General features: G+C 40.8%; 1 long non-coding RNA gene and 1 pseudogene across 2 annotated transcripts; one reads left to right on the forward strand and one right to left on the reverse strand.

Moving 5' to 3' along the window:
* Positions 1-609: 609 nt before the first annotated feature.
* On the reverse strand, positions 610-6,620 carry LOC144457775 (uncharacterized). The gene is made up of 3 exons (XR_013487272.1): positions 6,321-6,620; positions 2,273-2,444; positions 610-740 (listed from the first exon to the last, which is right to left on the reverse strand). It is a non-coding gene; the product is annotated as an uncharacterized LOC144457775 (long non-coding RNA).
* Positions 6,621-6,780: 160 nt separating this feature from the next.
* Positions 6,781-25,991, forward strand: LOC110211902 (death-associated protein kinase 2-like; annotated as a pseudogene). The gene is made up of 10 exons (XR_013487271.1): positions 6,781-7,402; positions 9,104-9,325; positions 10,570-10,708; positions 21,836-21,965; positions 22,618-22,666; positions 23,608-23,758; positions 24,339-24,384; positions 24,600-24,689; positions 25,345-25,428; positions 25,698-25,991. The product of XR_013487271.1 is annotated as a death-associated protein kinase 2-like (transcript).

Consider the following 25,991-nt stretch of genomic DNA (forward strand, 5'->3'; position numbering starts at 1 on the left):
GACTTAGGTTGAATAACTTGTCCATAGTCCCAAGGCTAGTTAAGTGGCAGAGGTGAAATTTGAACTTAGGATCTTAGAGATCTAGTCCAACCCCTTCATTTTACTGATGAGTGGACTAAAGCCCAGGGAGAGGAAGGGATTCCTCTGAGTAGGGGGACCACTTTTTAAGTAAAACCAAGACATGACTTTATAGAGCTGGGGAGAGAAAGGAGGACTGGAAGGGAAGGGCTCAGAGAGAGAATAGCACCAATCCCAAGAGTTCTCCCATTTTGTTCCAAGCCTTGAGTTTCTGATCCCCTGACTCTCATACTTGAGAACCCAGGTGTCTTGGTGGCATTACTAATGAGCTATTACTATAAATAACATATACAAGCTATTATTAATAAAATGAGGCCTGACTAGATGGTTTCTAGGGTCACTTCCAATCCTAACATTCTATGATTAAATGAAATCATGTCACCCACCCCATTCAATAAATTTCAGTGGCTCCCTATATTTCTAGGATCAAATACAAAATTTTCTGTTTAGCATTCAAAATCCTTCATAATCTAGTTCCTTACCCCCCCCTCCCCTCCCTCCCTGCAGTCTTCCTACACTTACTCACCATATTCTCTTTGATCCAGCAACACTGGCATCCTGCTGTTCAGTGAACAAGACACTCCATCTCTCAGCTCTGGGCATTTTTGCTGGCTGTCTCCCCCTGCCTGGAATGCTTTTCTTCCTCCTGTTGGCTTCCTTTGCTTTAAGTCCCAAGGAAAATGTCATCTTCTATAGGAAGCTGGTCAGAATCCCTCTTTATTCTAGCACCTTCTCTCTGTTGATTGTTTCTTATTTGTTCCTGTCCGTGGCTCGTTCATACATAGCATTTTGCCTGCCATCTCTTCCATATGAGCTCCTTGTGGGTAGGGACTATCTTTTGCCTCTTTTTGTATCCCTACCTTTTTTTTTTTTTAGGCAATTGGGGTTAAGTGACTTGCCCAGGGTCACACAGCTAGTAAGTGTCAAGTGTTTGATCTGAAGCCGGATTTGAACTTAGGTCCTCCTGACTTCGGGGCCAGTGCTCTATCTACTGTGCCACCTAGCTGCCCCCCTATCCCTAGCTCTTAGCACAGTATCTGACATGTAGTAAGAACTTAATGTTTATTGACTGACTGAGATATTTGTAAAGCAATTAGCATAGTGACCAACACATAGTAGGCATTTAATAAATGCATATTTCCCACTCTTGTTTCCCTGTTTCTACCTCACCTCAGCAGGAGTCTATGTCATTGCTCTTCTTTACCCTGCTTGGGCTCACAGTCAGTTGGCATCATACTCCTAGTATCCCCAGAATAATTCTCAGCCTTTTGTTTTGTGGGGGCTGATGTCCCTGCTTAGTCTCTTCCCCCTGCCTTGAGTAGGGAGGGATTTAATTCAGTTCAGCAAACATTTATTAAGTGTCTATATACAAAAACACTGTTCTAGAAGGCAGGGATAATACAAAATTTAGGTAAGATATGGGCCTTACTTTCATGTAGTTTATAGTCTAGTAGGAGCGTAAGAAGCAAATACAGGTAACTATAATTCACAATATTATATGATAAGTGCGTGAAAAGAGGCAAAATAAAGTGTTATGTGAGGTCTAAGTTTTGGAAGTGCCAGCAAAAATTTTTCTACACATCTGTATTTATAGATATGGGGAAGCTAGGTGGCACCATAGTGGATACAGTGCCAGGCCTGGGGTCAGGAAGACTCCTTTTCCTGAGTTCAAATCTGGCCTCAGACACTTACTAGCTGTGTGACCCTGGGTAAACCACTTAACCTCTGTCTACTTTAATCCACTGGAGAAAGAAATGGCAAACCACTCCAGTATCTTTGCCAAGAAAACAGGGTCATGAAGAGTCAGACATGACTGAACAACTGAACAACAATAATTTTTAAATATATATTATATATATATATATATATATATATATATATACACACATATATATATACATACATATATACATACATACACATGTGTATATATATCCATACCCACATCTATATCCATACCCATATATATTACTATTGCTACAACTATATCTATCTATGAATCATCAGCAAAGAGATGATAGTTTTATACCCATGGGAGCTGATGAGGTTACTGAGAGTGTTGAAGAAGAGAAGGCTTAGGATAAACCTTGGGGAATAGCCACCATTAGGGGGCATAATATGGATAATGAATCAGCAAAGAAGATACAAAAAAAGTTGTCAGATAAGTAGGAGAATCAGGAAATAGCAGTGTTACCTGAGGCTCAAAGGCATCTGCATACTCTCCTTATTGGTGGAGATTGATTGTTCAATACTCCATGCCTGTGTGAGGAGAGGAGTTGGTGAGAGCTTGAGAGAAGAGAGATCCTGGTCTTCTGACTTCTATCTTTGAGAAAGAAGGCACATGATTCCAGACTCTTGTTAGGTCCCTGAAGAGACAGGAAGATTCTGGGGAAAAGCTGATATGTATGTGGAGATATACATGTATCTATAAACACAGATATTCAAATAGGTATATAGAAAAAATCTGTGCCAGCACTTCCAAAATTCAGATTCCACATGACACTTTATTCTGCTTTGCTTTCATGTACTTATATCATATTTTGTACTATTAGTTACTTGTATTTGCAGCTTATGTTCCTACAGTATGCTCCCATTCTCCTGCTTACATTCCACCTTGATCATGTGCCTCTCCTCAGCTTACTATGGTAGAGACTTTGGAGAATTCTCTAATTTCTGTTGCTATTGGCTTGTGTTTATTTGCTATTCACTATGTATGGTTTTTGTGTAACTGGCATTTGGTGTGAAGGGAGTCAAGCTTTGGATATATAGCTTGGGGCACTCCTCCATTAAGGGATAGTGATCAGGAGCTCAGCTTGAACCAAAAAAATATTTCCTCTAGACTAACAACATTTAGGTGGAGCAGATAATTATAATTATAGCCTGATACCTTTCTCTGAGAAAAGAATGGCCAGCCTCTGGACCTAATCTCCCATTTCCCCTTCTGGCAGGAAAATTTCACTTGGAGAAGAGTGGGAATAGGAGACTCTAAAGAAATCTATTCATGCCTCCCTGTGAGCCACATCTAGACAGGCTCATGTGGACTCATATAACCTACATAGGTACACAACACACACTAGTTGTGATATATAATATAATAGTTGTGATATATAATATAATAGTTGTGATACATAAACCCAGAGAACAGAGAATGCTCAGGAGGAGATAGTGGTCAACAGTGTCAAATGCAACAGGTCAAAAAGGATGAGGACTGAGAAAAGATTGTTAGATTTGGCAATTAAGAGATTGGTGGTAACTTTGGAGAGGACAATTTTAGTTGAGTGATGAGGTTGGAAGCCACCTTGCAAAAGGGCGAGGGGAATGAATGAGAGGAGGGGAAGTAGAGGCCACAAATGTAGACAAGTTTTTGGGGGAGGTTGAATCTCCCTATTTTGCCCAGGCTGGGAGTGTAGCAGCCACTCACAGGCCTCATCCTGCCGCTGATCAGCACAGAAGCTCTGACCTGCTCCTTTTCAGACCTAGGCTGGTTCACTTTTCCTTAAATAGTCTGGCCCACCCATTCCCAGGGGTCCCCATATTGGGGCATGGACCTCGTGTGGACACTCAGTAGAATTTAGCCCTTTTGCAGAACAGAACTCTCAAGCTCAATTTAACCGACCAGCCTCAGCCTCCCCAAGAAGCTACACCTGGCTAAACAAGATTTTCAAGGAGTTTGACCAAGAAAGGGAGAGTTATTGGACAATGGCTTGATGGGGATTTTAGAGTCTAACAAAGTTCTTGGGTTTTTTGTTTGTTTGTTTTAAGATGGGAGAAGGTGGTGTTTTTGGTTTGTTTTTAAGAATGGGTCTACTTTGAAGGCAATTGAGGGGTTGGCTTTAGAAAGAAGAGTCACTTCATTTTCAGAGACTGAAGGAATGGAGGAGATGGGGGATGAAGAAAAAGGGAGAAAAGGGAGCTCACAATGAATGGCCTCAATTTCTCAGTAAAGTAGAAGGTGAGGTTCTCAATTGAGTTAGGGAGAGGAAGGTATGGGAAGCTTGAAAAGAGAAGAGAAGGTTTGGTATAGCTTGTGAGGTATGACATAGGGAATCAATTAGAGAAGAATTAAAGGGCTGCCTTGCAGCAGTGCCGGCCCAGTTGAAGTTGAATAATATGAATTTACAAAGTACCTAGTCAGCATAGTTGTGAGATGGCCTCCAGCTCCATTCAGTAGCCTGTGAATGGGAGTGGAAAAGGTATGGGAATAATTCAAGCCTGAGCTTTGGCAAGAGCTAAGCTAAGGCGGGAGTGTGGGGAGGGGGTTGGTTGGTATTAGAGAGGAAAGGACAGTTTAGAGTTGAAATAGCTAACTCTTATAGCAAGACTGGAAAGGAAGGAAAGCAAAGTCAGAGTTGAGGCAATGGCCTGAAATGAGGCCTGGAGTCAGGAGAAGCTGAGTTCAAATCTGGCCTTAGACCAGACACTTACTAGCTGTATGACCCTGGGAAAGTCACTTAACCCCAATTGTCTCACGAGAGAGAGAGAGAGAGAGAGAGAGAGAGAGAGAGAGAGAGAGAGAGAGAGAGAGAGAGAGAGAGAGAGAGAGAGAGAGAGAGAGAGAGAGGAAGAGAGAGAGAGAGAGAGAGAGGAGAGAGAGAGAGAGAGAGAGAGAGAGAGAGAGAGAGAGAGAGAGAGAGAGAGAGAGAAAGAAATGTTCCTACTTGTGTGATTTTGGGCAAGTCACTTCACATCCCTAGGCCTTGGTTTCCTCCTCTAAAGAAATAAGGGGATTGGACCACATGACCTTTGAGGTTACTTCCATCCTATGAACTTCTCATAGTAAGGATCCCACAGATCATTTAGTTTAACTTGTACCTAACCACAAATTCCTTCTATGGCATCTTTAAACAAGGTTTCTCCCGCCTTACCTTGAAGACCAAATTCCTAGGTAGCCCATTTTACTTTGGATAACTCTAAGGAAGATTTTCCTCACATTGAGCAATTTTCTCCAATGTCCCTACCTTTGCTGGAGATATAATCTCCACCAGGGTGGAGACATCAGGACTGACATAGAGTAGAGTGCATGATTCAGATGTGGGATAGCTTCTGCACGTGGCTCATTCCCCTGCCACCTTGGGCTGTAACTACTGACACTGTTCTATGTGTAAATTTGGTCCAATTCCTGGGAACTTGCACCTTTGGTTAGAACTCCCCATCACAGTCACTACCACCCTCCATCATCATGGAGACACCAGAAAGTAGAACTAGGTGTCTATGTACATAGTGCACTGGGTGTGGAGTCAGGAAATAGTGACTTCAAACCTGACCTCTGATAATTGCCAGCTGTGTGACCCTGGTCACTTAATCTCTTTTTGCCTCAGTTTCTCATCTGTATAATGGGGATAATAATAGCACCTACTTCTCAGGGTTGTAGCCATGAGGACAAAAATGGTATAGTATTTGTAAAGTGCTTTGCAAATCTTAGAAGTACTATATAAATGTTAGCTACCATTATTACATTAAGCTGCCTGCCTCCCATTCACTAGTATCTTGGTGATTTTAAAAAATTTTAATTGTATTATGAACAAAAATCTATTTTCTCTTCCTCCTGCCTTCTCTCATTGAAAAAAAAAACCCCTGACACTAGTCAAGCAAAACGTTCTCAAATTGGCCATGTCCATTTCAATGGTTTATGGATTCACTCTCCCTCACCCTCCATGAGACAATTTCCTTGTGCCAAAACAAAGCGGATCAGCACCTGCTCACCCACCAGATTCAGTGATTTCCCCCCAGGTACGTAGCTGTTCTCACTCGAGTATGCGAATCTCCAACCTACACCATTTTTTTTGAGTGTGTGTGGGGGGTCTAGACCACTGGTTTTTCGTCAGTGTAGGGAACTCCCCACAGAGGAAATCCCCCTCCTACCACCACTAGTGCGGAGCTGCACCCCGTCACCCCCAAAGCCACGTTGACTCTCTGGGCATTGCTTAGGTACCGAGAAGCTGAGTGACTTGAATAGAATCTGAACCCTTTGGTGCCAGGGGCGGGACTTGAACCCAGCTCTGGCCAGCTCTTTCTCCACTAGCTACTCCACGCTGTCCCTCGTCTGGAGACTAGCCGCTTAAGAGATGCTGGTTGAATCCGATGCCCCAAGGAGGGAGTAGAGGCTTGGGCCCCAAAAGACATCGTAGAGAAAGGCCACGGGCCGGCTTTGGGGAGGTGTCAAAGGAGAGGATCTTTGTGGGAAGAGGGGCAGAAACTCAGCCGAACCGCAGGCCCAACCTCCCGCCACTCCTCTTCCCCACCTGGCTCTTCCCTCGGTCGAAGCCCTGGAAGCTCAGCTCCTCGCCTCTGATTGGCTTACTTTTTCCAATCCGTGTTTCCGCGTCCCTCGGAGACCCCGCCCCTCATCCTAATTGGCTTTCATTTCTTCGTCCGGTCGGAGCCCAGAGTTTGGTTGGCCCGCCCCCTCCACGGGCCCCGCTCCTCCCACCTGGACGTGCGCTCTGGGCACGCGCGAGCCGTTGGAGGGGGCGGGGCCGTTAGGGCGGTTTGCTAACGGGCGGCGCTGCGTTGGAGGCGGAGAGCTGAGGCTGGGCCAGGAGTCCAGTGAGGGGGAGGGGTCGCTATGGAAGGAGGGGCTCTGGGGGAGGGACACAATTATTGGGGGGGAGGGGTTGAGAGAGAGAGGAGCTGGGAAGGGCTGAAGGTCTGAGGGGAGAAGAGGGAGCTTCTGGGGGAGTCATCGAAGCGCAGTAAGGAATGGGGTTGGGGGGGCGCTGATGGAGAGATGGGGAAGGTGCAGCTGGGGGTGCCGTGTGCGTCTGTGCGTCTGTGTGTGTGTGTGTGTGTGTGTGTGTGTGTGTTGGGGGAGTGCTGTGAGGAGGACATCCTAGCATCACAGATTTAGCACAGATGTGGTGGGGACAGGGCAGTTTGGAGAGCGGGACCACGAGAATGACCAGAGCCTTTGCCCGCTGGTGTGGGCAGTGCCGGCCAGTCTGGTGCCTGGCTCTGAGTCCTCTGCTCACTGGAGGATCTTTCCTCTGGAGGTCAGCCATCACGGTCCCAATGCCTTCTGGTGGTGCTTGTGCCGTCCCCACCATCCCAAATGAGTTAGTGTTGAAAGCCTGTCAGTGTGTCTCTATTATTTCCCTTTATTTGTTTCTTGTGTTTGTCTCCACTTGCCCATTAGTGTTTGGGAGATGTTTGGGACTGTGGGCAAGCTGTGCCCTTTCTCCCCAGGTTGAGCTGGGTAGTCCAAGGATGCTGGAGTATCCATGACAGAAGCAGACAGTGTGCATGTGGACTGGACCCCCAATACCATGGCCCTCACCCGTCCAGGCAATGTGGAGGAGCTGTATGAGCTGCAGGATAAGCTGGGCAGGTGAAATAGGCTTTGAGGCTGGTGCCCTGTCCCTGGGCCAAGCTGGGAAAGAGGATGTCTGGAAGCCGGCTTCTTGGGTTCTATCATAGATGACCCTTGTCTTGCTGTTATCTCCCTATTCTTCCAGCCTTATCACACCTCACTCCCCTACCTTCCACACCATTCAACGAGCTACTCACTGTACCCTGCAAATATGCCATGCTCACTTGCGTTTTTACTTATGTTGTCTACCACATCTGCAGTGGATGAATGAATGAATGTCCTCCCTTATCCCTAACCCCCTCTACTTATCTAAGACATTAATTTGAACCAGTTCAGGCTCCAACTTCTATTTCTTTACCAACTCATCTCGAAGTTAACTTTTCACTTCTTTGCTTTCCTAGAAAACTTATCTTCCACGATGATCATTTGGTACTTACTACATTTACTGCCTTATATTAGTTATATTGTTATGTGTAAAAAGGTTATTCAAAAAGTTTACCAAGGTATTTTCAAGAAATGAACTTTATAAGAAGTCAAGTAATTGTTAAAAATATTTCAACAAATAGTTATTTTTCTATATAATCTTATAGATTCAGACCACTTATAATATAGTATGATAGTTCCCCAACAGACTGGAAGTATCTTGAGGACAGGGTAATGTCTTATATGTCTTTATATCCCTCATAGACTCAAGCCTAGCATAGGACTATGTACTATTTGATTGAATTATGAGTGATTGTTGGAGGATGAAGGATTAGACCTCAGAATTTCTCCTGTGATTGAGACTCCTGGTCTTTCAGGTCTTCTGCTTGACCCCAACTTCTGATCTACAGCAGGTCCTCTGCACAGGGTAATCAGTAGACATGAAATAAATACTTGTTGGTTGATTGGTCTGGCTATATTGTGGCCAGATCTCTGACCTCTTCCTCTTCCCCAGCCCCCAATGGATACTCAGATATTTAAATCTTTTTTTCCCCCCAAAAATAGATGCTTTGGAGTGATTAAGTGCCTAGACATCGGATTGCTCTCTTTAACTTGCTTAGCTGCATCTTGTGGTGACCTTTAGGAAGTCGTGTGGTGCCACGTTTGCCTTTTGGACCTTGCATATATTTATTCAATAAGTAAACCAATGTCTAGGCCTAGAACTTTGAATATAGTAGGTGCTTAAAGTTTGTTGAATTGATTACTGAGTGCACTATACTCTATGGAGAAAAAGTTTATAGAATTATAGCACATCGAAACAGAAACTGAGAGACCCAAAGGATTTAAGTGACTGCCAGAAGGTCACACAACTAGTTAGTGGCAAAACAAGCTATAGAAATCTGACTTCTTGTTCACTGTCAGATGCATAAAACATGATCCCTGCCCTCAAGGAACTAACAAACTTGTAGGTGCGATAAGATGTTCACAAATTAACTATAGAACAAAGCAGTAGACAAGTGCTTTGTGAGTGTTACAACAAAAGTTCTAAAGGAATCAAGTGGAAGGAGGGCAAATTTCTTGCTAGGAAAAGCAGGGAAGTCTGAATGAAGGAGGTGACATCAAAGTTGGGCCTTGAAGGATGGCTAGAATATTTTTTGATAATTATAAAGGGGAAGGAAGGGCATCACAGGTAGGTGGAACTGCACTAACAAAGGCAAGAAAACCCAAGGGTATATTTGAGGAACATTGATTAGACCACTTTGGTGCCTCTTGCCCCACCCCCTCTTACCCCTTCAGTGGGCACTTTTCGACAATTTGGTGATGCCGGGAACATTCTTCAGGGATGTCTTATGCGGTCAAATTCATCAAGATTCATAGGAGGAAAGGGAGCCGACTGGGGATAGAAAGTAAGGTGGTAAATCGCGAGGTGGAAATCCTGCAGCAGCTGCAACACTCTCACATCATGCACTTGCATGACATCTTCATCTGCCAGGTCCAGATGGTGCTGGTGTTGGAGCTGTGAGTGTCCTAGGGGTGGGAGGCATGGTTCTCCAAATGGGGAAGGAAGGCTGAGGGATCTCAAAGAGGACTCAGGGATCTTAAGGGCCTGAGGAGATATAGGATCCTTGAGAAGTCTATAAAGAGGCTGTTGTAGATCAAAGAAGGAATTGGAATCCTGGTATATTTTGAAGAAGAACCAGGTTTTGTAGGTATCAGAGATTCCCAAACTTATTTGGCCTACTGCCCTCTTTAAAAAAAAATTACTCAGTGCCCCCGTGGAAATCTACTTTCTTTAACCTTTTACTGTTTTTTAAAAATTTGCATCATTTAAAAATATAATGAATCTTGGAGCAACTAGGTGGCACAGTAGATAGAGCACTGGCCCTGAAGTCAGGAGGACCGGAGTTCAAATCTGGCCTCAGACCAAACACTTGACACTTACTAGCTGTGTGACCCTGGGCAAGTCGCTTAACCCCAATTGCCTAAAAAGAAAAAAAAATAATGCTTCTTAAATTTAATAATTTATTGTAAATTTGTGTTTTTTTCCTGCATTGAAATTTTGATGATATAGTATTGTGTCATGTAACCGTATAGTATCATATGGTAAACACATAATTACAGGCACATATTCCTGCTGATGCATGCTGGAATTCCCAGCAATGCTTGACATGCTTGCCTGCCAGTACTTGCTTGTTAAGACCTGTCAGTGAACTTGACCACTGATAGCATATAACTTGCATTTTGTGTGTTTATCTGGAAAATAATGTAATCACTATGACTTTAACTCTGTCTCACAACAGATGATACGTGTATGTACAGTTTTGCAAAATGTTCTTATCTTCTCTTTTTTCCTTATGCTTCCACCAGCCCCTTATTTTTGTTCAGGGCTCCCCAATTGCACCCCAAGCTACTACCTCCCCCTATCCATTCCAGTGCCCCCCTGGGGGTGTATCAGCCACTTTGGGAATCTCTGGATAAGGAGAGAATAAGGGGAGAAGAGAGGAAGGGAGAGTAAAGAGAGATCTTAGAGAGAGGTTCTAGTAGTTTGAAGAGGGGAGGTGAGGGATCTGGATCTAGGAATAGATCCTTGAAGTCAAGAGTATTGACGGAACCGAGGGGATCTTAAAGAAAAATTAGAGATGGCTAGGTCTTAAAAGGAATTTGGAATCCTGGTTTTCAAAGGAAATTTATAGAATACTGGGGGCATGAGGAGGCCTTGTGAAGTCTAATGTGATCCCTACCTATATTCTTTCTTCCTGCAGGATCCAGGGAGGGGAGTTTTTTGACTTTGTGGCTGAGAAGGAGTCATTGTCAGAGCCTCAAGCCTCAGACTTCCTGTTACAACTCCTAGATGGATTGGTTTATATGCATTCCTTCAACATGGCTCACTTTGACCTCAAGGTAGTGACCCCTGGTGGCCACATGTAGTACTACAGGTGTCTTGGATTAGGGACCCTTTTCTCCAAGTTAAAAAGTTCATTCAACATTCATTTATGTCACTTCCCTATTCAGAAACTTTCAGTGACTTTCTATTGGGCTCATAGGATCATATAGTTAGAGTTGGGAGGGACCTTAGAGGTTATCTATGTATTATTTAGGATTAGATACAAATTCTTCATACTAACATTGAAGATTCTCCACAATCTACATCTAATCACTTTTTCAAGTACTATTTTACATATTCTCCTTCACATACTCTTTATTTCTGGTCAAATTTATCTACTGTTGATTCCTTTATCAGTTCCTTGATCTTGTTCTTCCATCTCCTGCCTTCATTGTTCATTAGTACAGATCATACTACAACTGAAAGAAACTCTCTTCTCATCTCTTCCTGTCACAGTTTTTGTGCCACCTCTTCTGTGATACCTTCCCCTATATTTCCAGTGAAAAGTAGTGTCTTTTTCCCGATTTTTCTTAGGTCACTTTGTCCAGATTTCTCCTTCGCCTTGTAATACTTTGTCTCGTATTATACTTATTGGTGTACATATTGGTGTACGTGATCCTCCCTCCCCAATGGATCATGAATTCTTTGAGGGAAAGAACTGTTATTTTTCATCTTTATATCTCTCCCTTAATATAATACTTTGCACATAGTAGGAGCTGCTTAAGAAATGGTGTCCATTTGAATTGGATTCAACAAAGTTTTTGAACAGCTACTATATTCAAGGGAAAATGATAGGTGCCATACTGTTCAAGATATAATCCTTATCTTGAATTGTTTTATAATTTGGCTGGATTAGAGCAGGAATTCTTAACCTTTTTTATGTCAGAGTCCTTATTGCAATTTAGTTAAACCTATGGAGCCTTTCCCAAAATAATGTTTTTAAATATTTAAAGGAAATGCTAAATTTCAACTTGGAGACTAGTAGAAATAGAGATATAATTTCTTTCCCCATCCAAATTCATGGAATCCTTGAAGTCTGTCCATAGACCCCAGATTAAGAACTTCCGGACTAAAGAATCTCTAAGATTCTTGACAACTTAACCTTCTATCACATTGCCTTGCACATATTAGGTGTTTAATAATTGTTAACATGAGTTAAGGTTTGTGATCTAGGCAATGCAGACATATCTACATTACTAGACTATGTGTGTTAAGTATAATATAAATGACAAGTTGAGTGCTATTGAAATACAAAGGAGGGAAACCTTATTTTGCTGAAGATTATTAAGGAAGGCTTCCTGGAAGAGCATTTGAACTCGATATAAGTTGCTAAGAGACAGATTTAGGCTTAATAAAAGGAGAAACTTCCTAAGAACTAAAGCTCTCCGAATGTGAAATGGGCTAACTTGTGAGGTAATAGTTTTCTTCTCTTTAAAAACTGGATGATCACATATTGGGAATGTTGTAGAAGTGATTCCTGGTCAGGTGTGGATTGGACTACCTGTCCTCTGTGGTTCTTTTCTACTCTGAGGTTATGTTATTCTGAGTCTTGACAGATAGTTAGGAATTTGGTAAAGATCACAGAGAAGAGCACTCCAGGCAGAGGAAGCAACATGAGCAAAAATGTAGGAATGGGAAATCTAGGGACTTTAGAAGATGAAGGAGATTAACCTATGATATCTAAGATACTACATGAGATGATATCTAAAATGTGATTTCTGGACTATGCTTTAAAATAAAGGAATAATATACTCTTAGTATGGGACGTTGTATACTTAATGAGTGCTGGTAAAATATATATTGCCTAGATTTCAGATCTGATCGGGAATGCTTTTAAACTGAAAAGGGTGAGAAAAAACTGCCTACTGTATAAATCAATTATGACAGAGAATAAATAGCAGCTGCAACATTATTGCGTCTACATTTTAGTACAGATTTCCAGTAATTCAAAGGAGAGAAAATCTAAGAAAGGTTCCAGCATAAAATCCATAGCATCAGAAATATGAACACACATATATAAAGTATGGGTAAAAAGAAGGGAAGCTAGAAATACTAATGTGAGGAAGCCTATTTGATCTCATAAGAAATGTCACCAAGACTTGTTGGAATAGGACTTGTGGCTGTAATGTGGGGCTATGGAAGGGAATATATTTATATTTCTCTAATACTTCAGTCAATCTATGAATTCATTAATATGGTACCTCCTCTAGTGTGCAGATTGTACAGCATCCATACCTTCTTATCCTTATGTGACTCTTGTCCATTTTGTTCCATAAATCCTTCATGGGAGGTCTGCTCTAAATGTTAGAGGTCTTCTAGCTCTTTTAACATTGCAAGAGTACCAATGTGACACTCAAGATATCCAATTTTTAAAAAAAGTTTTATCAGTGCTTTTGGTTTTTAAAATCAATGTCATTTTCAGACGTATGTACCCCTGAATATCCAGTGAACCTATCCTTGTAACAGAAAAGGAACTGAACAAAATGAAGGATATAGTGGCTGTGTCTGACAGTGTAGGCAGCATTCTGCACCCATAGTCCTCTGAACTATATAAAAAAATGGGCGAGGGATATATCTTCATCTGTTTTCTAGGGCCAAGATTAATTATAGTTGAAAAGAGTTCAGCTTCAAACTGTTCATCTTTTACTTTTTGCTTCTGATGTATGACTAGCTCACCTGTTTCTGAGCATATATCTCCTAAATGATATATTTTATGCTACTTTTTTCATTAAAGTAATCATTGGTAATATGCTGCAATCTGGTGGTCCGTGTTTCTCAATCATACATTGAAAGAATATTGGTGTTTAAAAGTGGATTTTTATTTCAGGGAGCAACTTGGGATCATAGAAATGCACATTTCTAGCTCATAGTCTTTCTCCAGTTCAATTTTGGGCTCAGCTCATGGTTTGTTTGCAGTGTTTGTCCAAGATACATGTACTGATGAATCAAATCAATAAGCTCTGTTCAACTCACAATTTTTATCCACTTGGCTTTTCCTATGTGGATTGTTAGTCTAAACTTTTGAGTGGTTGTAGATCTCATTTAGGAGGCTCTGTGGTATTCCAAGGCTGGATAAAATCAACACAATAGCATGAGTAGGTTGAGCTAGATGACCTCTCATGTCCCTTTCAGTTCTAAATCTATGATCCTGTAATCCACCAACAGGAGCATCTGGAGGACCTAACAATCTATAGGGAATACTTTTCCATTTGGATTCTGCACTAGACATCTTCCATGACAGTCACAAACACCTTTGGTGAGCATATGTCTCCCTTTTTTATATCTCACTTGATATTGATAATCAGCATCATCAAACAAGATTCTCTATTGTTGCATCTATCAAGGAATCAATGTGTTGTTGGAACAGAGCCTTTAAGGCTGCATTTTGATCTACTAAGCCAGTTGCTTTTGTTTAAAATAGTCAACACACAATAAGCACAGTGGGATCTTGTTTTTTACACACTTTTTAGTCAATTGCATTACTTTGAAGATATGCCTTGTGGTAAAGTGTTGTTTGCAATAATCTATCTGTTCTCTTCCTCATATTTTCATCAAGGAAACCTTTGATACATATGTAGATCATTCTTCTAAAATTTTATAGAGATGAGAAACTAGGTATTTGGGTTTAATAGTCATTGCTGTCCTCTCAGTCACCATTTTGGGGTAGTAATAATGTCTGTGACTTTTCCCCCTATTGTTTGCTATCTTTCCTTCTTGACAGTATCTTCAGATAACTTGAGAATTGATACCTCAATGCCCTCAATACTGTGTCTCCTCCAGTACAAATTTCCTGTATCTATACTTGGTCTAGTCCACACTATTCTTTCCTGTCTTTGTCCTAGTTTAGTGTCATTCCCATTTCCTTTTTTTTTTTAAGTACACCAGAGACTGAAATGTTAGAGTCTAAAGATTTAGGTGATCGTGGTATAGTGCATAGAGAGAAAGACTTGCCTTCAAGTCTTACTTCTTACATATAATGATTGTGTAACCCTGGACATGTCCATTTAACTTCTTAGAGCTTCAACTCTCTTAAGGTGTTTGTTTTAAGGAAGCAGCATGGTGCAGTGGAATGAACACTGACTCTTGAGGCATGTGGCCTGGGTTCAAATCCTGACCCTGATTGTAAGGTAGTTAACCTCCCTGTGTCTCAGTTTCCTAATCTGTAAAATGAGAGGGTTGAACTAGATGCCATTGAAGTCTCTTCTAGCTTTATACCTATGATGTCACTGTCATGGATGAAGAAAATTGTTAGTTAAAGAAATGCTGACAGATTTGATCTATTTTTCATCTGTTATCCTTCCATTTTCATCTTTGAAAACATATTTGATCTAGTATAGTCTTGCTTAATTGGGTCTCACATCAAGCTTTCTGCAGTGGAAAAGTATACCATATTCATTTGTTCTTTCAGTAAACATTAAAAGTGCCTACTATGAACCAGACATTGTGCCAAGTTCTGGACAAAAGTATGTAAATGAAAGAGTGGCATTATATAATAAGAAGGTATACTTATGTGATGAAATCATAGAAAAGTATGGGCACACATGTTGGAGAGTATCTGGGTAAAGATAAACAGAGGGAGAAACAGAAGTGATGATGTCTTGCTGGTACCCCATAGATCAAAAATATAGGAGGAAATAGAAGAAGAATTTAAGGACCAATCACAAACCTACTCTGGAGGCATGACACAGTACTGATAATAGACTCCATCTATCCATATATGTTCCAGAAATAGAGCAGCTGATAAAGTTTTGGATTGTCTTAATGATAATTTCAATCTACAAAAGGTAGAGAAAGCAATACAGGGAGCTCATATTTGCTGCCTGATTCTGACCAACAAGGAAGAATTGGTTGCTGAAATAAAAATTACAAGATCCTTGAGGATGTATGATCACTGTATCTTAGACTTCGTGATAGGGAAGGAGAGGAAAGCTGGGTACATTCTAAAGCTGGGTACAGCTGCGTACCCTAGATTTGGTGCTAACATTTCAAAGATTCAGAGAAAGGATTGGTAGGAATTATAACTTAAAATTCTACTGGAGAAGTAAGCCCAAAAAGGATAGGATGCTTTCAAGAATGAAATTCTTAAGACAGAAACTATTCTGATAAGGAAGAAAAGGGGAACTGCCTAAAGAGACCAATTTGGTTATAGGCAGAACTCATAAACCAACTTAGATTTTAAAAAGAAATATATAGATGACAGAGTAGAAGGAAGCAACGCAGCTCAGCTCTCCTCCCCACTGCCTGCCCCAATCCTGACCACCATATGATTTAGTCCCCTTGGTGCCATTGCTCAGAGCTGGATCACCAGAGAAGGAGAGACATTGGACTTAGCCACTAGGCTAAAGAGGAGCTTTAGCACAGCTCCAAAGAAAAAGGCCTTAGTATGGGTTGCTAGGAAGAAAAGGGGCTCAGTATTGGATGAGGGTTCCCCTTGGACTCTGGAATGAAGGAAAAGGCTTCAACTCAGTTTTATCTCCAGAGGAGGGGAGACCTCAAAGCCAAAAATGAGTAACCAAAAAAAAAAAAAAGAGAGGGAAAGAGCTATTATGATGCCGGAAATGCCCAGCACACAAATCCAGAAGAAAATAACTTCAAAATACCTACAAGCAAACCTCAAAGGGAAACAGTTTGCCCACAAGATTGTTTAGAAATAAAATGAAAGTGATAGAGAAAAGAATTAGAAAAGAAATTATAACTAGAGAAAAGAGTGTAAAGAGAAGTAATAGCTTAATACAAGAGGTGCAAACTTTACTCAGATAACAGATTCCCTAAAAGAACAGACCAAATAGAAGTTAATGACTCTAGGATATGACAAGAAATATTAAAGTGAAAAGAGTTTTAAAATGAAGAGGTATCTCCCTGAAAAAACAGCTGACCTGGGAAACAGATCAAGAGAGATAATGTAAGAATCACTGGACTATGGGGGCAGCTAAGTAGTGCAGTGGATAGAGCACTGGCCTTGGAGTCAGGAGGACCTGAGTTTAAATCTGACCTCAGATACTAGCTGTGTGACCCTGGGCAAGACACTTAACCCCGATTCACTCCTCTCCTCTTTAAAAAAAAAGAATCACTGGACTACTTGAAGGCCATCACCAAAAAAAGAGCCTGGATGTCATATTGGATAGAGTGGATAGAGCTCTGACCTTGGAGTCAGGAGGACCTGATTTCAAATCTGGCCTCAGATACTTGACACTTATCAGCTGTGTGACCTTGAGCAAGTCACTTAACCCCAATTGCCTCACCAAAAATCCCCCCCACAAAAAAAATCATAGAATAAAATTGCCTAGAGATATTCAGACAAGAAGAGAAGGTGAAGACAGAAAGAATCCATAAATCATTTAAGAACTCTCAAAATGAAAAATTCCAGGAATATCATTGCCAAAATGTTAAGCATCCAAATAAAAAAAAAATACTGGAAGCAACCAGAAAGAAAGAATTAAATTACCAAGGAACTACAGTTAGTATCACACAAGATTTGGCAGCTACCACTATAAAGGAGTGGGAAGTGTGATACTCCAAAAGGCAAAAGACAATGAACTACAACCAAGAATAACATATTCAGCAAAACAACATAATTCTACAAAGGAAAAAAAATACCTTCAATGAAATATAGGAATTCTAAGAAATCCTGAAGACCAGGGTGTAATAGAAATTTTGAAATAAGAACATGAGAGTTGAGAAATCTTAAGAAGGCAAATAAAGTGATCAGAAAGGACTTTATAAAGGCAAACTGTTTGTATTCTAATGGGGGCAAGGAATGATAGGAGAACTCTTTCAGGATCCTAATGTCATCAGGTTCATAGGAGGAGTCAAATGAGATAGAGGGACTGGTTTTATCATGTCTTGATGATTTGGAAGAAGAAAGAGGGGAGGGGAAAAGGGGGAAGAAAGGTGAACTTATTTCACCTAATCAGGGTGTGCAAGTAGAAGTCTATACAAAAATAGAAGAATGAAGCTGAGAGTGGGTGATGCTGAATCTCATTTTCATTTGAACTAGTCAAAAGAGTAGAATATACATAGAGTTTGCTGTAGAAATGCATTCAACTCAACAGGAAACAGGAGGGTAGAGGAAGAGGAGAAAGGGGAATATAAGAAGGATGGTAGATGCATAGAGGGGTTAGTCATAAGCAAAACAAACCCTAAACTTGAAAGGGGGATGAGAAATCATGAAGAGCAGTTAGAAAAAAATAAAGAAGATGTAAAATAAAGAAAGGAGTAGAGAGCAACAAGAGGAAAAAATATAAGAGAATAGCATGGAGGAAAATAAGCAATTAGCAGTCATAACTGTGAATGTGAATGGGATGAGCTCATTCATAAAATGGAAAAGGATTAGAAAGTAGAATCCAACATGATGTTTACAAGATATACACTTGAAACATAGAGAGTGAAAAAGTAGTTAGGACAAAAATATATTATGCCTCAGCTGAACAATAAAAAGCAAGGAGAGCAGTCCTGATTTCAGTTAATGCACAAAAAATAGATAAAATAGACAAACATGGAAACTACTTTTGCTTAAAGGTACCAAAAAAAAATTCATGTGTAACATATGTACACCCAATGATATACCATTAAAGGAAAAGCTAAATGAATTAAAGGAAGAAATAGGTAGTGAAACTATATAATGGTGAACCCTGGTATGCCTGTCATGGAGTTAGACAATTCTAACAAAAAATAAACGACAAAGAAGTTAAGAACTTGAATAGAATTTTAGAAAAGTTGGATGTAATAGATGTGTGGTTATTACTGAATGGGAATAGAAAGGAATATACATATTTCTCAGCTCTTAATAACACTTCTACAAAAAAATAGCCGTTAGGGCATAAAAATATCACAAATGCAGAAAAACAATATCAAACGCATCTTTTAATAACTACAACATAATAAAAATCATGTTAGGTAAAGAACCATTGAAGAAAATTAAATGTCAATGGGAGACTAAATAACCATCTTAAAGAATTGGTGGGCTAAAGAACAAATTATAGAAATGATAATTTCATTAAAGATAATGACAATATAACCAACATTTTTGAGATATAGCCAAAGCAGTTGTTAGGGGAAATTTTACAATTCTAAACATTTTTACTGATAAAAGAAAGAGTAAATCAATGAATTGAGCATGCAAAAAAAAAATCTAGCAAACTGATAAATTAACTCTACCTGATTAAATACCAAAATAGAAATAGAAAAAAAAGATTAACAAAATTGAAAGAAAAAAATTACATTAATAAAACTAGTAGCTTTTTTTTGGTGAGGCAGTTGGAGTTAAGTGACTTGCCTAGCTAGGAAATATTATGTGTCTGAAGCCGGATTTGAACTCAGGTCCTCCTGATTCCAAAGCTAGTACTCTATCCACTGTGCCACTTAGCTGCCCCTGCAGTTTTTTTTTTAAAAAGGCAAATAGATGAGCCATTAGCTAATTTGACTTAAAGAAAGCCAGATTAATCAGCATCAAAAATGAAAAAGATGGATTCCCAACCAATGAAGAAGTGAAAAAAATTGTTAGAAATTTTCACTCAATTATATGCCAACAAAACTGACAATCTAAATAAAATGGGTGAATTCAGTATTTACGAAAATATAAAATACCCAGATTAACAGAACAGGAAATAGAGGGCATAAATAATTGAATCTTAGAAAAGGAAATTGAGGAAGCTATAAATGAACTTCCAAAAAGTAGAAAAACTACCCTAGGACCAGACGGATTTATTCTAGCAAATATTCAAAAAAGAACAATTATGGTACCATACAAACTGTTTGGGGAAAAAAAGAGAAAAAAAAGAAAAAGAAAGGATCCTATAAAATTCATTCCATGACACAAATGCTATTGAAGAATGGTTCATTCCTAAACTGGGGAAGTTGGGGGCAGCTAGGTGGCACAGTTGTTAGAGCGCTGGCCTTGGAATCAGGAGGACCTGAGTTCAAATCCAGACACTTGACACTTATTAGCTGGGCAAGTCACTTAACCCTGATTGCCTCACCAAAAAAGCAAAAGTAAAAAACCAACCAACCAAACAAAAAACCCAACCTAAACTGGGGGAGCCAAAACAAAAAAAAACAGCTGTAGACCAAAAATTTTAAATAAAATGTTAGCAAAGAGGCTACCATGTTATATCACAAAGATGATACACTATGATCAGATTGGCTTTATACTAGGAATGCAGGGTTGGTTTTATATTAAGAAAATTATGAACATAATTGACCATATTAATAATAAAAATAATTTGATTGTCAATAGAAGCTTTTTGGCAAAATACAACACTTTTTCTGTTAAAAAAAAAAGCACTAAAAACTGAAAGAATAATTGGACTTTTCCTTAACATGGTATGTATTATACATATCATTATGTGCATTGAAGATGAACTGGAGTTCTTTCCTGTAAGATTAAGCATGAAGGAAAGATGTTCATTGTCAACCACTTCTATTTGACATAATGCTATAGATGTTAGCTATATCAATAGGACAATGAGAACTTGAGGCAATAAGCACAGGCAACAAAAAGAAAAAATTGTTGCTTTTGTAGGAGATATGATACTGTACTTAGAGAACCCTAGAGAGTCAACTGAAAATTAATTGAAACAATTTCAGGAGAGTTCCAGGTTGAAAAATAAATCTTCACAAATCACCAGCATTTCTGTGTAATACAATAAAACCTAGCAGGAAGAGAGAGAAAGATAAATTCCATTTAAAACAGCCGTAGTACTTGGGAGTTTAACCAGAAACATATAGGAATTATATGACTCTAAAAAACACCATTTGCTTGGGGGCAGCTAGGTGGTGTGGTGGATAGGGCACTGGCCCTGAAGTCAGGAGGACCTGAGTTCAAATCTGTCCTCAGACCAAATACTTGACACTTACTAGCTGTGTGACCCTGAGCAAGTCACTTAACCCCAATTGCCTAAAAAACAAACAAAAAAACCCAAAACACTATTTGTAAAAAAAAAATACAGATGTAAATAATTAGTGAAATATTAATTGTTCAGGGGTAAGCTGAACCACTATAAAAATAACAGTACTACTTAAATTTACTTATTCAGTGCCATAACAATCAAACTACCATTACTTTATAGGAATTGTATTACTTTAATAGAACTAGAAAAAATAATAAAATTAATCTGAAAGAATAAAAGGTTAAGAATCTCAAAGGAAATAATGAGGAAAAGCTTGAAGGAAGGGGACCTAGGAGCACCAGGTCTCAAATTATACTACAAAGTAGTAATAATCAAAACAGTATGGTACTGATTAAAATAAAAAATAGATCACTCAGTAAAAAAAGATTAGTGTTTAATAAACTCAAAGACCTTACCTGTAAGGGTAAGGACTCACTATTTGACAGCTACTGCTAGGAAAAATGGGCAGTGGTTTGGCAGAAATTCTATTTAGACCATACCTTACATCATTTGCCAAGATAAGTTCCAAATGTACATGTGACCTAGATATAAAAGGTTAAATGACAAAGGAACAAGGAAGAAATTATTTTTCAGATCTATGGATAGGGGAAGAGTTTGTGACTAAAGGACAAAAAGGATCACAAAAGATAAAGTGGACAATTTTCATTACATAAAATTAAAAAGGTTTTGCATAAACAGATCTAAGACTTTATACTAGGAATGCAGGGTTGGTTTTATATTAGGAAAATTATGAACATAGTTGACCATATTAGTAATATAACAGAAATAAATTGATTGTCAATAGAAGCTTTTGGGCAAAATACAACACTCATTTCTGTTAAAAAAAAAAAAAGCACTAGAAACTGAAAGAATAATTGGACCTTTCCTTAACATGAGACTAAGACTAGAAGGAAAACAAGTAATCGGAGGGAAAAAAATCTTTGCAGCAAATTTTTTAAAGTCTCATTTCCAAGATAAATAAGGAACTGATTTCCAATTTATAATAATTAAAGTCTTTCCCCAATTGATAAATGGTCAAAGGACAGGAACAGGCAGTTCTCAAGGAAAAAAACCCAAGCTACTTATAGGCATATTAAAACATGCTTTAAATTGCTAATAATTGGAGAAGTACAAATTAAAGAAAATCTGAGGGTATACTTTACACCCATCAGATTGACATAGCTAACAAATGCTGGAAGGTTATTGGTGATGCAGGAACTGAGAGCTGGCCAAGAATTTCTTTTTCCCTCTCCCTAGCCTGAGAACATCATGCTACAGCAGAAAGATGTTATTAAACCTAAGATCAAGATAATTGGCTTCGGGATGACCCAGAAAATTGAAAAAAACATGTGCCTCAACAATTGGTGCAGGACTCCTGAGTATTTTGGTAGGTAGACTGGGTTCTAGGATCTTAGAGTCTCCATCTTAGCTCTACCTTCAAATTCCCAGAGCCTATTTGTCTGCAACTTACTAAGTTTTGGCTAGTTAGACCTTCCTAAGGTCATCTTACCCATTTCCTTGCCTTTTATCAAGGTGTCCTCTCCCTTAGCCTCTTGTTTCATTGCAACGATTTTTGCTTTTGTTTTTTTAGGAAAAGTTCACTTTCTTCAATCTTTAGTCTTCTACGTCTTCTACTTCACTAGGAGCTCATTTCCACTGAGAGATGAATGCCAATGTGGCTTCTTCCTCTATCAGCTTTCTTATTCCACCATTCATGTCTCCCCCAGCTATCTAGCCACCATCCCTCCATGCTGCAGTTCCAGCCCTTCTCTATCTGCCCTCCATGAGATATTTTACTCCATTTCCCTAAAGAATCATCTTCAACCTCTTGACCCTATATGGCCCCCTTCCCCATTCCCTCCTCAGTCCCAGCTCCTTTGTCTTTCCCACAACTCTTCCTCTGCATAGGAATTCCAGATTGGGACCTGCCAGGGCTTCATAGCCCAGGTACTCAGGAGCCCAGCTGCAGGGCAGAATGGGGGCCAGGCATGGAGGACACCACCCTGGGCTCCCTCAGGATGAACATTTTCTCCTTTCAGCTCCGGAAGTGATCAAGTTGGAACCTCTCGCTGTTGTCACAGACATGTGGTGAGGACTGTGGGCTAGGAGAAAAGGGGTTGAGGAAGGAGCTAGGGAGGATGAAGGGAGGGCACTGGGTTCTCTTCCACTTGGAAGGCTCCTCTCTCACTGGCTGTGTGGTTTTCTGAACCTTTTCTTCAGTACTTTTCTCTCCCTCTCTCTTTTCCTAGATCTGATTCTTCATCACTCCCTCCCTCCCCCCCTTTTTCTCTCCTCCCAGTTTTCCTCTTTCTCTTCCAACTTTAGTTTCATTTCCTGTTCTCCTCCCCTCTCTCCCTTTCTCTCTCCTCTCCTTTCCCTTCCTCTACCCCCCTCTTTACCTCATCTCCTACTATCTTCATGTTTCTTTGCTCTATCTTTCCGGCCTATCCATGTTGTATCTTTCTCCCCATTATTTGAAATTGTGATCTGTGGCTTCAGGTAGGGAGAATAAATGGGGTCTTAAGTAGTCACCTCTCTCTGAACCAGCCCCTCCTTTTATTTTAAGAGTGTGGGTGTCATTACCTATATCCTGTGAGTACCTCCTCTCCACACCACACCACCCCTACCTTACACCAGAGGGCTGCTTTCCCTCTAACCCTTTCTCCCAGGGAGGTGAGAGTAAAGGGTCTGAGGGAACTGGGGCATCCTTTCAGCAGTCAGCATGCTCAAGAGGAACCCTGATTCCCTGGAGGGAGGTTGGGATGGCACGGGAGGGAGGATATATTATTAGGCTGGGAATGGGCAAAGGGACAGATGGTGGGGGAGTGTCTTTAGCATCTCCACAGGCAGTACTACAAGCCTGAGGTGAATTGGTTTGGGTCCTAGATTGGACTAGATGGCCTTTGACCTCCTTCCAACTCTGAGATTATATGAATTAGACCCAGCTTTCCGGGCTCCTGGGGGAAGGTTTGATCATTCTCTTTCCCCTGATGAACCCACTCTGAATACCCACTCTGTGGACCCCACAGGCTCAGCGGCATATCCCCTTTCCAGGGTGAAACAAAATGATATTGCCATCAATATTATCAAAGGCGCTTTTGAATATGAGGACACATACTTCAATTCTGCATCAGCCATAGCCAAGGATTTCATCAGCCAGCTGCTGGTTATTAACCCCAAGTATCCAATGAGCACCTACCCTGGAACATTCTCCTCCACCCCTTGATTCTCTCTGCCAACTGTATGTCTCAATCCTTCTGCCCTAATCTCAGCCACTGCCTTATTTCCTTTGCCTGTTCCCCATCTGCGAAGGCTGAGTGATCTAGAGAGTCTCTAGAATAGACAAAAGGATACCATGGAAACAATACTGGATTTGGAATCAGGATCTGGGTTCAAATCCTGACTTTACCAGTTATAAATTATCACTTGGATGACTTTGACCAAGTCACTTAATCTTTTAGTTCTTTAACTGGAAATTGAGGAAATTAGATTAGATAATATCTAAGGTCTGTTCCTGCTCTAAATCCTGTAGTCCTTTCACAGAGTGGAGGGAGTAAGGCTGGGTGGAGAGAAATTAAGGCCATTCCTTCAAGGAGTAACTGGTCTGTCTGAGAATAGACTTGGAGATGAGGATAGGCAGAGGGGAATATGAGGATGGGAACAGGGAAGGAGCAAGTTTGCTTGATGGGAGTGGAGAGTGCCAAGAAATGATGGAGGCAGGAACCCAGGGCTGTGCCAACCCTATCTGTCTGCTTTGCAGGGAACGGATGACATCAGCTCAAGCTCTCCTTCACCCATGGATTAAGGTCTTGCATTGAGAATGTGGTTTCATTACTTACCCTGAAAACCCATGGCCACACAGTGCCAACCTAAAGAGGCATGGGGGGGTGAGACTCATCAGTCTCCAGGCCAGAACACTGAAGATCTGGATCAGTGGGCAAGGGAGGTGGTGAGCACATGTCAGGTTAGGCTGCCTTCTGGTTAGGACAGCTAGATGAATCAGCACCCATTATGTTCTTAGCCTCTGACCATCAAACAGGAGAGGAATCGAGACTGCTCCTTTATCAACATAACTAGCTTCCGCAAGTTCAATTCTCTGCGTAAGTGGAAGGTGAGCTACACAGGTACCTGTTTCCCATTGTGAGCTTAGCTCCCAGTACTTTGGGGTTTCAGCTCAGCTACCAGGTTCATGAAATCTCAGCCTCACAGTTGGAAAGATCATACACAGGACCATAGGAATTAGAGCTGGAAGGACCTGAGATCATCTAGGCCAACTCCTTCATTTTTACAGCTGAGGAACTGAGGACCAGAGAAGTTAAATGACTTGCCCAAAGTCACAAAGGCCCAGTTTGAGCCCAGGTCCTCTACCTCTAAATGCAGTGCTTTTCCCATTAACCAGCCACCTCCAAAATGAGACTTCAAAGGTCAATCTGTATCGGATGAGGAATTGACCATCCTTGCCCAGGGTGGCAAAAATTATCCTCCCTAGGGGTGGGCATGGAAATAATGCTAATATATCAATTTAAGGTTTACAAAACACTTTTATAACAACCCTGTGAGTCAATAAAAGTATTAGCACACTTTACAGACTAGGAAACTGGGGCCCAGAGAGGTGGTGACTTGCCAATGGCCACACAGTTAAGTGTTGGATATGAGCTCTGAACCCAGGTTTCCTGGCTCAAAGTTCAGCACTTTTTCTGCACTACATGAGAATAGTGGAATGGAGCTGCTGGAGACCCTGACCACCCTCTTTTCATCCATTCTAGCTCTCCTGCCATATGATCACCCCCTGTAGTCACTTCTGCAGAATGAATATGCTCTATTACCAAACCAAGGACGATGAGGAACTGGTGAGATACTGCCCCGCCCCCCAACCTCTCTACACATTTCCCTCCCAGTCCCCTCTAGCCTTGTTTTCTTTGAGCTGTCTGGCATCGTGAGCCCTGAGCCTGCCTGTGTATCTACACCTATGTGTACTTAAACCATGTGGACTTGGCCCCAGTTGAACCCCATACCTGAATGGCCCAGCATGGCAGAGATAGAACCGTCTTGAGCACTAGTGAGAGGGAACTTAGGCATGACCCCACAGTCAGGTCACCCTTTGCCTCTCTTGATCCAGAGACCCTGTGAGAGTGACCAAGAGGAATCCACAATGCCCTCTCCTTCCCTCCTCCGCCGAAGACACAGCAGCTACTCCTGAGCCTGGAAAGCATGGATGGGTGGAGGAAGCCTCCCAGCTGGCTAACATACTCTTTGCCTGGTTGGAGGGAGCAAAGGCCTGTGCCAGGGGTAATGGGAGGGGACATGCTATTACTCTTTGCTACTATACCCCCTTCCCCTTATCTTCCATACTCCACCTCTACTCACCAGCCTCAGTTTTTTTTCACTCAACATGAAGCTGATATTCTCCCAA

The sequence above is a fragment of the Phascolarctos cinereus genome, unplaced genomic scaffold (genome assembly GCF_003287225.1).
Source record: "Phascolarctos cinereus isolate Bilbo 61053 unplaced genomic scaffold, phaCin_HiC Scaffold_5;HRSCAF=322, whole genome shotgun sequence".
Taxonomy (NCBI): Eukaryota; Metazoa; Chordata; class Mammalia; order Diprotodontia; family Phascolarctidae; genus Phascolarctos; species Phascolarctos cinereus.